This window comes from Haliotis asinina, chromosome 1 (assembly GCF_037392515.1).
Source record: "Haliotis asinina isolate JCU_RB_2024 chromosome 1, JCU_Hal_asi_v2, whole genome shotgun sequence".
Taxonomy (NCBI): Eukaryota; Metazoa; Mollusca; class Gastropoda; order Lepetellida; family Haliotidae; genus Haliotis; species Haliotis asinina.
In genome coordinates this window covers 102,007,728-102,019,890 of record NC_090280.1, presented here as the reverse complement: position 1 = coordinate 102,019,890, position 12,163 = coordinate 102,007,728, and positions in this window count along the sequence as shown.

The following is a 12,163-nucleotide window of genomic DNA, read 5'->3' as shown; positions in this document are numbered from 1 at the left end:
TTGCCAGAACATTCCACTGCAGCCAGGCAACAATCAGCAACCTCCTGAGACGTTTTCAGCAGACAGGTCAGACCACTGACCGTCCAAGATCAGGTAGACCAAGGGTTACGACGCCCGCCGAAGACCGCCATATCCGTACGATACACCTACGGAACAGATTCGTCACAGCGACGTCAACGGCGACCACAGCCTTGGGACACCGCATCAGCAGACGAACCGTACTAAGACGTCTCCGTGCTGCTGGTATCAGAGCTCGCCGTCCATTCCGTGGAATGCCCTTGACCCGCCAACATTGTCAACGTCGGCTGCAGTGGGCACGAACAGTACGTCGGTGGCAGCGACGTGACTGGCAGAGAGTGCTCTTCACTGATGAAAGTCGTTTCAACTTGTACAGAAATGATGGCCGAGCCCGTGTATACCGACGTAGAGGTGAGCGATTGGCGAGGAACTGCATTCAAGAGGTGCACCCATTTGGAGGAGGTGGTATCATGGTGTGGGGTGGGATTTGTGCTGATCAGAGGACACAGCTTGTCATCCTGCATGGAAATCTGACAGCCCAAAGGTATAGGGACGAAGTCTTGAGGCCAGTTGTTTTGCCCTTTGTGCGTCAACAGCCAAGAGGTGTTCTTTTGCAACAGGACAATGCACGTCCGCATACTGCCAGAATCGTTGAAGATTACCTCAACAACGCCAACATCAACGTTTTGCCCTGGCCAGCACGTTCCCCAGACATGAATCCCATTGAACACCTCTGGGATCATCTCGACAGACAGCTAAGACAACGACAGCAACCACCAGCAAATCGCCAACAATTGGAGCAAGTTCTCTTGGAACTGTGGCAGAGGATTCCTCCTGACGTCATCAGGCGTTTGACGACATCAATGCGGAGACGTGTACTAGCGTGCATTGATTCAAGGGGTGGACACACTAGGTACTGAGTGCTCAGACACTTCCAAGATTCAGTTTTCCACACACTCTGTGAATGCAATCCTCTGTGTAAACTTTCACGTCCACCCCATGTGTCATCTACCTCACTTCCTGCATGCATGAACATTGACAGGGCATCAACAAATACAGTTTTTGCTGTGTAAATGGCTTATCTTTCTTATATAAACATTCTTTCTGACATTTTTTTGTTTTTGTCGTTTTTAACACAAATAATGTCGGGTGATAAGTTTCTTTTGCCCATGAGTTTATTAATAAACATCCTCGATATAGTCAAAGCCAGCAGTATGTCAAAAGTGGCAGAGACGCTCTTTATATGGGGTGTTTGTATGACGGCCACATTCCACTGCACGTCTGAGGTTACAACACCGAAACTGAGTTATGACTTTACGCCGATATGGTAGCAATTCACTAGGCAGACAAGGTTCCACGACTAGAGAGGATTTACATTTTGAATAATAATTACAGCTGGATGAGCAAGATAGTGATACAAGTCAGTGAAGGAGTCATAGAATCTTTGTTAAAACATGTCCATGAAAGGGGGATGTACAGCTTGTGTCTTGAGATATCCACAATAAAACACATCCATATTGAAATAATACCAGCCTAATATGAGAAGCCCATGTTATTTTACCATTATCATCAAGAGATTTCATCATTGGATATGCCTGATTATGAAGTCTGTTTCGTGGAAGCTGCATCAGTCTGCACCAGTTTTTGACTGCTCTTGGGATATGTTGACACTGGAGGGGAGCTCTCCCAAACTCTCCCAGAACCATGTTGGTCGTTTCACTGACGTTAAGAAATGATTTGCAAAACCTGGTGTGAACAATTTCAATAATGTTACAGAAGCTCGTTCGCCATATTTCAGATCCATAACAGAGTATTCGTGCGATGATAGAGTCAAATATCTTAAACAATTCATAATGGTTAATGTATCCAAAATGTTTTTGATAATTGTTGATAGAAAATATGGTCTCCTCGTCTGAGACTATAAACAGGTTTTCGCTTTTGTCCATGATAATCTTGGAGTAAACACAATACCTAGGTATCTATACATATTAACAACCTCAGTTTTAAAAATTAAAATTAGAGATGTAGAGAGCGGGTATTTTAAGTTGGATAACTTGTCCTGAATCCCGTTCACATTTGTAAATAAAATATGTATAAATCAAATCAACATCAATTTGTATTCCATTTAGAAACCACTTCTCATAATCCCTGAGAGGACCTCCGTTGCGGAAAACCATTATTTTACCTTTTTTTCAAATTCATCTTCACCCCAGTCTCTGCCCAGAACTTTTCAACAACATTGATTTTCCTTTGGAGCTGCACAGCACTGTCAGATACAGATGAGACATCATCAGCGAATAGACTTGTCACACACTCGATCCAGACTTACAATAGATACTTCGGGTATATTTGCTTCAGAGCCTTTATGACAGACTATAGCGATTTCAGCATGTTATACACGACCCCATCACATCACGTGACTACACAGCTGCACAGGATTATTGCTACGGCGCACAGACGTCGTATGTCATCACAGTGATGGCGGGAGGTAGGGGGTGGTACTCGAGAGCTACCACGACAAGTAATTATCAATAGGGACTGGAGAGAAGATAATCTAAATTAAATCTTATGTTTAAATCACATGTTTAAGCAAGCTTCATAAAGTTGTGTCATCTCTAACCCCACTACGTCTAGAACGCCGCTCAAACAAATCAATGTTTATGCAAATCTTTCACTGTTGCAGGCAAGATTTACTATTCGGGAATGGAGGCACCCTGGGATAGACCATCACAGAGTTACCGTGCAGGATTACATGACTTACATGGCATTGGATAATAAAGATTTTGAAGCAAAACGCCAAGCATGTCCTTATTTTCTAATTTCGACACAGCGTGATATTAAATTCAGACGCTGAAAACTTTCAAGATGGAATACATGGGAGACCGGGGACAATCGTAACACTTTTCACTTAACTTGTAATTTGATACTAGTCGACCGCTCACAAAGTTAATAGGCGCAGCTTGTTCAATTTCACATGATCAAGTGAATACTAATTGCGTGACCGTGTCACAGCTGGTTGAGTCTGTTATTGTGATGGGGTGCACCTATGTCAGTTGATGGTTAACATGTCCGAACTACCGAGACAAGGCTGTCGATTGACATCTTAGTGTCAGCAATGTCCTAACTTTCTTTAAGAAGCAACGTATGGTTTAATGTTTCCGATGTCTACAAAAGTGGAATATTATCAATGTTTCAGTGCATGTTTCTGTTACTCAAAGTCCTTTTGCAGAGACCTGAATATGAACCCGATGAGCCGGGCCATATCTAGTTCAGCGTGGTAAGGCAGTGAAAATGGATTGGCTGCTTGACTAGTACTGACCGATATATCAGATCATCAGTATTCCTGAATCAACACCAAGGGTAGTGGATCACCAGGACATAACCTACCGAATCATCACCTAGGGTACGTGGTGGATCACCAGGACATAACCTACGTATCGAGGAGTTCTACCGTGTTTTCATGTTCTTTATTGTAGACAAGCTACAATCGGTGGACCTGGACTATTGATACCAAGAGTTCTTAAACTATTCTAATCAATCAAGTCTGTAAACGTTATATATACATTGTTGTAAATTCAATGTAAAAATCGGAAAATGTCGGAAATTGCTTCTTTATTTAGACAATGCAAGTATCAAAAGCATAACTGAACACAATGGAAGTGTACGGTGGTACAACTGAAGCAATGGCTTGGACTCTAAAATCAGTGAGGTCCGCATGTTTATCATGCTTTTCCTGAATCTTGTCAATCACACTGCTGTCAAAAGGGACAAAAAAAATCAATGATATAAATAATTTCATTGGCTTTATCAAAAAGGACAAGATCAGGTTTGTTGGCTGGAATTCGTCTCAGGCTGTATATTGGTCTATTCCAGAGAAGTTTGAAAACATCATTTTCCAGGACGCCCTACACATGTTCAGGGTCGTACCATGGATGGACCTCGGGGTCAAAGAAACAGGCATGGCTGAGACGATTGTAAAAGCAGCGAGCCATGCCATCATGTCTTTTAAGGTATGCTGTTTGTGCCAAGGAAGGGCATCCACTGACTAGGTGTTGTACAGTCTCTGTAAATTCATCGCAAAGACGACATTTAATGTTCACATTTTGATTAAGAATCACATTTTGACGATTGCGAGTGGGGAGTGACTGGTCCCGAGCAGGAAAAAAGGAAGCCATCAGTTTCACATTTGAGATCAGCCGACTTCATCCAGGCGAAGGAGTCGGTTGGATTGCTTTCTGTTCCACACACTGCATGTACACACGATGCAATGGCTTCTCAGACAGCTTATCCACAAGGGACCGACACTGGGCAGACTTAGTAAAGGACTTCACCTGGTGTACTCCCATCGCTGTACCGTCCAGCAGTACATCGCCATCAATAAAATCAACCTCAAATTTCAGATTGTGTCCAACAACCTTGGCATGCTTAAAATAGCTGTGGAATTCCTTGTTTTTATTGTGAGTCTTGACGTGCATCACCAGAGGATCATCCGATAAATAAATATGTGCAAAAGTACACAATCAAATTCTATCATGAAGAGCCTTCATATTAATCAAACCCCAACATCCCGAATTGATTGGCATATATAAACGATTAAGAGAGGAACGAGGGTGGTGTGCTCTGTTATCAGACATGATCCTTCTGGTCAGGCGGTCAAGACTCTGGATGTCTTGTTTTGGCCAATCAACTACCCCAAAGGAATAGGAGAGGACTGGTACAGCAAAAGTATTGGTGGTTTTGACCTTGTTTCGAGCATTTAGCTCTGAGCTCCAGATTTTCTTCAAACGAGATTTATACTCGGCTCGAAGTTTATCTTGAATCTGTGCATTCTGGAGCTTGTCTCGAAATTGCACTCCAAGGTAGGTGTATGCCTGATCTTCCACAAGATGCTCAATAACTCCTCCCCCTTGTAACCTGACCGATCCATCATTGGTAACCTTGCTAAGTTTCAAATGAAGAGTATTACATTTGTCAAGTCCAATTGTCATGCCAATATCACGAGAAAAGGACTCGACAAGGAGAACCTGTTCTTTCAAATTGGTCTCTCCGTTGGCAAGGAGCTCGATGTCATCCATGTGGAGGAGATGGGTAAGAGGTGTTGGGATCTGTGCTAAGGAGGTCCGAGATCCCTCCACCCTACTGAGCAGAAAACTCCACGGATTAAAGACAGAAAAAAAAAAGCAAAGGACTGCAGGAGCCCTAGCCCCCTGGAAAATTCCCCTTCTGATTGGAATAGATTCCGAAGTCCTTGCGAGTACATCTCAAGTTGAGTCGATGAGCAACTCAATAAAGACTATTATTATATTGGATATTTATAATGCGCACATATCCACGGAACTATTGCTTGCTCAAGGAGCTGGTATTTGTTTCCCGCACCGAGTTTATTGTGGCTCTCTCATCCTAACGAGGTACCCAGTTCACTGCTGGGCGGACTGGGACACATAGTCACAGTACTTTGTCCAGGTTTACTGCACGTTGCTGTACCCGCAACTAAGTGTATGCACATATTCATGTGGTCACCATCTGGTCATGTACCAACGGATTCGTGGGTTCGTTTAAGTGCACAGGGTTGTGTACCGCACACTAGGGGGTATGACAACACTGAAAGAGTCTGCACACTATGTTGACTCCAAGGTGTTTACACCCGGTCACAGGTGGGCTCGATCCCGACACCTTAACCTCGTGGATTACCAGTCTGGCACTTTAGCCAGCTCGCCCACAAAACTTCGTTTGTCTGTTATTGTATTCAAATAATGAGTACTCTCTGGAAACTGCAGTTTGAAAGTCCATTTTAAGAACAGAACGGGTGTGCCAGAATATCCCAGCTCTTACAAACAACTAACCGCCATGATTTACCCACTGCAGATCGCTACATCACGCTAGAGGGCTATCGTTCAGCCATTATGTCCCTCTGTGTTGTTATACCATATTCAGGGGGAATAACTCACAACACTCTCGAACTAGCGTCAACCAATTGCTCTTTTTATGAGAATGTTCGTATCTCACTATTGAACATGTTTTACAGAAAAAGACTGTCTTGTTCTTCACTTATTCTTTGCGAAATAGCAAAGTTGTCCCAAACGGAGCTTGGAAGAATATAACTCTGTGTGAACAGTTTCTAATGTTTAGATTTACTGGAAAACTGTTTTCCTAACACGGCATAAGGAATGATTTTAAACTTAAAGTATTAGTCACGCACATGTTGAAAAGAACAAAAGCAAAGCTATCGATCATTACAAACTTACAATGCTGCAGACCGAAAGAGAACGAATCATACTTTCTCCAGATGTTACAAGTCAAAACATACTTACACAATGGACATCACTCTTGTCGTTGATGCGTCTAGTTTGAAAATCTTGTCCAAACATGAAACGTTCTGAAATCTCTAATTGTCTAAGACAAGCATTCTATTCGGCGGAAACAGGAACGCGTTTTTACTTGTTTTTTTCTCAAACATTCAGTTCAATTCTAATCCTGGAAGGTTACTTTCAGAATGCTTTTACCTCTATGAAAATGATTAATTTGCATTGACACTCCCCTGTAAGTGCTGTAATTCTACTTAGACAAGAGGTGTATCATGTCTTTTGACGCCTGGGAGGAAGGAGTATCTCAGGTTGTGCCATGAGGACAGCTGAGGTGGAACTGTTGTGAGATGAGGACAGCTGGGTTGGAGCTGTTGTGAGATGGGGACAGTTGGGTCGGAGCTGTTGCGAGATGAGGACAGCTAAGTTGGAGCTGTTCGACATAAATGAATAGTTTACTTCTGGAATGACGAACTTTTCCGTGTCCGAGTTTTCCGTATGTGTTTCCTCGTTGTGACCCGACTCTGTAAGCGGCCTGCGTAAAGTACGTCTATATCATGTTTATACACAGACATACGAGGAGATGTCAATACGTTGTGAGCCTTGAGCATTTTTATACCCAGGTGTCACAGTCTATGGTACGACATTGAACCTTGGTGTGTAGCTGATGTGTTATATAAGTTTTGGTATCCTACTCTCAGAAGTTATTGAACAGCTCACATTGACAGAAAGAGACCCCCTTCATGGCAGTGAAAATGAATAAAATTGAGTATAGAGCAGTAATTAAGTTTTTAGTTCTTGAAGGAAACTCGGCGAAGAACATTGACGAAAGGCTTTCAGCAGTTTATGGGAAGTCTTCCCCTTCATCTGCTACCATCAAACGATGGGTCAATGAATTTAAGCATGGTAGAGAGAGTCTTGAAGATGACCCCCGTCCAGGTCGCCCAACAACAAGCACTAGTCAGGAAAACATTGACAGAGTGCATAGACTTGTTCTGGAAAATCGTCGAATCACACTCCACGAGTTAGAGGAGACCACAGGCATTTCACACGGATCCATCGAGACATTTCTTCATGAACATCTCGTCATGTCTAAGGTGTACGCAAGATGGGTGCCAAGAATGCTTACATGCTTTGTGTTTTTCTATGCAAGGCTCAAAACTGATTGACATCCCCTCGTACATAAAACAGAACAACTAGGATGACTTCTAGTGTACCATGTCGCCAAGCCTAAGCCAAGGGTGGATTAAGTTGTCTCAACCAGAAACAACCAGGGTGTCATAGACCGGTCCTGTCGCCGACTCCCCTGGCGCCTGGACACCATAAGGCGGAACTACTGGGTTCGTTGATAATAACTTGCACCCACATACCCACCGATCCCTGGGGTGGGAACGTCATCCTTGGTGATGTCCAAAGTTGGCATCCAAACTTTGTTGATCCCTTCCAAATGTACACAGATCAACACATAAATTCCCCTTCACAGATGCATGCCTGTAAACATTGTTCCACCGACTCCACCTTCAGTATCCGTCTGTTGTTACCTTGCAGGTGGCAGTGTTCATGAGGCGTGAAGTTGGAAGTACACGCCGGCCCTGCAATGCAGTTATACCACCTGTTTGCCTCGTCAACTAACTGTTTATGTACAAAACAATCAAAGACGTTTTCTCCAGATGTGAATAATTCATCCTTTTCATCAAATCGCAAGGTGGACATCTGAAACCATCTGTTCGTTCCTATGATTCACAGGTGGATACATAACTCCCTCACACACTGACGAATCCGTCATGGATCTTTCTTCAGCCACATTATTTGTAGGATGACATGAAACGGTAGAATAACAAGCATGTCCTGTGATATTACCACAATACCTATTAACAATGTTTACAAAACGGGCGTATTGTATTGTCCAAACATTAATGGTAAAATCTGGACAGCTTATGCTAATTGAATGACATTTTTTGTGTGCTATATTTTCGTACAAAGTGAGCATTTTCATTCAATTTGAAAGTGGAAATGTCATTGTTGGATCCCCAAAGGGGTGGTGGATAGGGTGGGTAATCAAGGTCGAGTTTTCGACAAAACACCCATGACATTCTGACCATGCGATCAAGAGACGTCATATACAAACCAATGGTGTACATACAATGTGGTGGTGAGGGATATGATATACAAACCTATCACGTACTGACCCCAATGTGACGATGGAGGGACATGGGATACAAACCTATCACGTACTGACCCCGATGTGGCGATGAAAGGACATGGGATACAAACATATGACATACTGACAATGTGACGATGGTGGGACATGGTATACAAACCTATGACGTACTGACAATGTGACGTTGAAGGGACATGGGATACAAACCTATCACGTACTGACAATGGGACGATGGAGGGACATGGGATACAAACCTATGACGTACTGACAATGGGACGATGGAGGGACATGGGATACAAACCTATGATGTACTGACAATGTAGTGATGGAGGGACATGGGATACAAACCTATGACGTACTGACAATGGGACGATGGAGGGACATGGGATACAAACCTATGACGTACTGACAATGGGACGATGGAGGGACATGGGATACAAACCTATGATGTACTGACAATGTAGTGATGGAGGGACAGGGTATACAAACCTATCACGTACTGACAATGTGACGATGGAGGAACATGGGATACAAACCTATCACGTACTGACAGTGTGACGATGGAGGGACATGGGATACAAACCTATGACGTACTGACAATGTGACGATGGAGGGACAGGGTATACAAACCTATCACGTACTGACAGTGTGACGATGGAGGGACATGGGATACAAACCTATGACGTACTGACAATGTGACGATGGAGGGACAGGGGATACAAACCTATGACGTACTGACCCCAATGTGCCGATGGAGGGACATGGGATACAAACCTATGACGTACTGACCCCAATGTGACAATGGAGGGACATGGGATACAAACCTATCACATACTGACAATGTGAGGAAACCTATCACGTACTGACCCCAGTGTGCCGATGGAGGGACATGGGATACAAACCTATCACGTACTGACCCCAATGAGACGATGGAGGGACATGGGATACAAACCTATGACGTACTGACCCCAATGTGCCCATGGAGAGACATGGTATACAAACCTATGACGTACTGACCCCAATGTGACGATGGAGAGACATGGTATACAAACCTATCACGTACTGACAATGTGACGATGGAGGGACATGGGATACAAACCTATCACGTACTGACCCCAATGTGCCGATGGAGAGACATGGGATACAAACCTATGACGTACTGACCCCAGTGTCGCGATGGAGGGACATGGGATACAAACCTATGACGTACTGACCCCAATGTGACGATGGAGGGACTTGGTATACAAACCTATGGCGTACTGAACCCAATGTAACGATGGAGGGACATGGGATACAAACCTATCACGTACTGACCCCAATGTGCCGATGGAGGGACATGGGATACAAACCTATCACGTACTGACCCCAATGTGCCGATGGAGGGACATGGGATACAAACCTATCACGTACTGACCCCAATGTGACGATGGAGGGACATGGGATACAAACTTATGACGTACTGACCCCAATGTGCCGATGGAGGGACGTGGTATACAAATCTATGACGTACTGACCCCAATGTGCCGATGGAGGGACATGGGATACAAACCTATGACGTACTGACCCGAGTGTGCCGATGGAGGGACATGGTATACAAACCTATGACGTACTGACAATGTGACGATGGAGGGACATGGGGTACAAACCTATCACGTACTGACAATGGGACGATGGAGGGACATGGTCTACAAACCTATCACGTACTGACCCCAATGTGACGATGGAGGGACATGGGATACAAACCTATGACGTACTGACAATGTGACGATGGAGGGACATGGGATACAAACCTATCACGTACTGACCCCAATGTGACGATGGAGGGACTTGGTATACAAACCTATGACGTACTGACATGTGGCGGTACGGTAACTGTTAGTCGTTGGAAACCTCAACACATGAGCGAGAAGACGAACGACAAGGCACAATTGTGTCAGCTCGATAAGGTATGTCTCGCTTGAGTGCGAGTTACGTTATTTAACTTCAGTTAATCTATCAATGCTTGTATCAGTTGTTGCACTACAGTATGAAAACCTTAGTGCTACTCTGAGACTTGAGTACTCGTAGATCTACCTTCAAGTTAAGGCGCTCGGTATCGAATGACGGCGCCATCAATACTTGTTGATTGGTTTTATACAGTACTTCGTTGTCGTATCCGCTGTCATATCCTCTTCTCTGGCTTTGGTTGTACAGGGGAGCAGGTGTCTCATCTTCCTCTCTGGCTGTGGTCGGTACAGGGCCACCCAATGTAGTTGTGTCCTCACCGAACCCTGAAGATCAAGAACGACATTAAATGTGTGCATGCTTGAATCTATCCATACCATTTGAGGCTGACGTTCACACTGCTATCCTATATTGATTGATTGATTGAGTGAGTGAGTTTAGTTTCACGCCGCACTCGGCAATATCCAAGCTAAATGGCGGGGGTCTGTAAATAATCGATTCTGGACCCGACAATCCAGTGACCAACAACATCAGCATCGATCTGCGCAATTGGGAACCGATGGCATGTGTCAAACAAGTCAGCGATACTAACTACCCGATCCCATTAGTCGCCTCTTACAACAAGCATAGTCGCCATTTATAGCAGGCATGGGTTGCTGAAGGCCTATTCTATCCCGGGACCTTCACGGGTACTATATTGATTGAAGAAAAGAAATAATACCCAGTATTATCGCCATTCAAACTCCTTACCAATATTTATTAACGTGTATGAATGCATAAATGACAATGGTGGGTTTGTCCACAGACAGTGTACGCCAGTTTCGATGCTGCAGACCAAAGTTTGTTTCTTTTTTTTTCTTTTTTTTCTCTTTTTTTTTCTTTTCTGATGAAATGGGCTTCACACATAGTAGCCATGTGGAGAATGGATCATCGTGACGGGCGAACACTCTAACCACTAGACCACCGATCCCATAAGAGATCGAAACCCTTGCGATGTGTTTAAGTGTGTTGATTCTAAGCCATCCTGAAACAGCCCCTTTGTTTAATTTTAGTTAACTGTGACTGACGTACCTGATCTAAGGCGCAGAGCCCTGGGAAAAGCCAGGATCTTGAGAAGGGTTTCAGAGAGTATATTCTAAGATACCGATGATTCTAGGATAGCCTCTTTGATTACATCTACCTATCTGTGACTGACTTACCTGATCTGAGGCACAGATAACCTTGAAGACCAACAGGTGCACACGTCTCTGAAGGTTGGCACCGGGACATCCATCCAGACAGCTGAAGAGAAACTTTCTTTTTTAAACGACCTGTGTTGTTTAGCTTTGAAGTACAACATCTATTTGACGGCACTTTTAGTAATAATAGTTACTTGTCTCAGTAAGTGAGTATGTTGAGTTGTACGCCGATGTAGCCATATTTCAGCAATATCACCACGGAGGACACAAATATTGGACTTCACGCATTATAACCATGTGGGGAATCGAACCCGGGTCTTCGGCGTGACGAGCGAACGTTTAACCACAAGGCTACCCTTAGGCCGCTTGTCTCGGTGAAGAACTCTCTGAGCGTAAAACGTCATTAGCAAATTTAATGGTTTGATTTTTTGTTTGTCTAACTCCGACACCAGTTCCGATCTGTGGGTAATTGAATCTCATTAGAACCAATCAGTGATCAAGAATATCGATCTCCAAATTAATGATGACATGCTTTATGACAGTTCGATAGTCAACGCACA